A 2,255-nucleotide genomic window follows, 5' to 3' on the forward strand; every position below is an offset into this window, starting at 1 on the left:
CCCCCCCTACTCCCTTTTACCCGATCCCTTTTCGCTATCTCATTCCCTTTGCGTATAACGCTTTCTCTCCCCTCTCATGCTCACATTACCTCCTTCGTAAACCTGGCGGCTTGATTTCGCCCCCCACTCTCCCCACATTGCTTTTTTGTCCGTGAGCTCCCTTCTGAGAGAGAGAGAGAGAGAGAGAGAGAGAGAGAGAGAGAGAGAGAGAGAGAGAGAAAAGAGGGAGGGAGACTAGGAGAGAGAGAAAAAAAAGAGAGAAAGAGAGAGAAAGGGGAATAAAGAGATAGAGCGAGCGAAAGAGATAGAATAAGAGAGAAAGATTGATTCAGAGGGAAAGGGGAGAGCAATTTAGAGAAAGAGAGAGAGAGAGAAAGAGATAGATAGATAGATAGAGAGATAGAGAGAGAAAGAGAGAGAGAGAGAGAGAGAGAGAGAGAGAGAGAGAGAGAGAGAGAGAGAGAGAGAAGGGGGGCGGAAGAGATATTTAAGCGAGAGACACATTCGTATAATCATGCATACACGAAGAAGAGAAGAACAGATTTGAACACGAGGATATTATGAAGAGGGCAAGAAAGAGAAAAAGAGAAACAAAAAGTGAAAGAGATAACAAATGAGATAGACAGATAGATAGATAGATAGATAGATAGATAGATAGATAGATAGATAGATAGATAGATTGGTAGATAGATAGATAGATAGATAGATAAATTAAAATAATAAAGGTAAACACATAGGTAGAAAGAGCAATATAATAATTGATATTATAATAATATATAAATCGCTACCTCAGAATTACAAAGGTCTATCTGCACAGTACCTAGTTTTGTGAAAAATCGAAGTTGAAAATCATGAGTTTCCCGACATGGACCAGATTTTCCTAATAGACCAATTTTCTCAATTATTTATGTTACACACACACACACACACACACACACACACACACACACACACACACACACACACACACACACACACACACACACACACATACACACACACATACATGGCGCTCACATGAGCCTATGTAGTTGTGACTGCCCTAAAACCTTAATTAAAAAAACACACCTACAAACACAGAAACTCATTGACGTAAAATAATAATGATGAGAAGAAGAAGAAGAAGAAGAAGAAGAAGAAGAAGAAGAAGAAGAAGAAGAAGAAGAAGAAGAAGAAGAAGAAGAAGAAGAAGAAGAGGAAGAGGAAGAGAAAGAAGAAGAAGAAGAAGAAGAAGAAGAAGAAGAAGAAGAAGAAGAAGAAGAAGAAGAAGAAGAAGAAGAAGAAGAAGAAGAAGAAGAAGAAGAAGAAAAAGAAGAAGAAGAAAAAGATGAAGAAGAAGGAGGAGGAGGAGGAATTAGAGGAGGAGGAGGGGGAGAACAAGTAGGTTTTTAAAGTAGATTTCTCCTGCAGTGGATTTAGCGCGCACGCCGAACTGCGCCGATGGATATTTTGTGTTCGTGTGTATATCTATGTTTATATCTAATATCTTATCTGGATCAAGATAAAAATAATGAAAGTGAAAGTATTGAAAGTAGATTTCTCCTCAAGTAGATTTAGTTCGTACGCCGAAGGATGAGTGTATTTTGTGCACAGTGTCTAGATGAGATCTAGATCTAAACCGAGATCAAGAAGAGTCATGAAATGAAAGTAGAATCTAGATCTGTGATATTTCAATTACCTATTGAATATTGAAAGTGGATTTTTCTTGCTGTGCATTATAGATTCTAAGATCAGATCTAGGCTAGATCTATAAATTATGTGAATCTTAAATCGACATCAAGAATGATGAAAGTATTGAACGTTGATTTTTTTCCTGTTGTGAATAGATCTAGAGTCTAGAACTAGGCTGTCGGTGAATCTAGATCTATATCGAGATCGAGATCAAGAATCATGAAAGTATTCTTGAAAGTGGATTTTTCCTGCTGTGAATAGATCTAGAAATCTAGGCACTCTGTGACGCCTGTCGGTTGTTAAAAATGTGAATTTCTTAACATAGATCTATCTATGGGCCTAGGCTCCTTTTTCCAATTATTGGCCTATGTCTTTGTAATCCTTCGAGATCTAGGCTAGATCTAGAATCCAGATTATGTTCTTCTAGGAAATAATAATTGGCATGTAGGCCTAACTCTTTTTTTTAAAAAGTGATTGAGCTGGAACTTTGGGAGATAATGCCACGCCTTCGAAGAGGTTGAAGAAGTCTTACCCCTAGAGGTAGTCAAGAGGGAGCGCTACATGGATAAATTCAAGGTAAGATA

At 38.0% G+C, this 2,255-nt stretch overlaps 1 protein-coding gene across 1 annotated transcript in view; it reads right to left on the reverse strand.

Moving 5' to 3' along the window:
* LOC101853064 overlaps nucleotides 1-2,255 on the reverse strand; it is a 27,555-nt gene that overhangs the window by 9,144 nt on the left and 16,156 nt on the right. The window lies entirely within an intron of this gene.

This window comes from Aplysia californica, unplaced genomic scaffold (genome assembly GCF_000002075.1).
Source record: "Aplysia californica isolate F4 #8 unplaced genomic scaffold, AplCal3.0 scaffold00039, whole genome shotgun sequence".
Taxonomy (NCBI): domain Eukaryota; kingdom Metazoa; phylum Mollusca; class Gastropoda; order Aplysiida; family Aplysiidae; genus Aplysia; species Aplysia californica.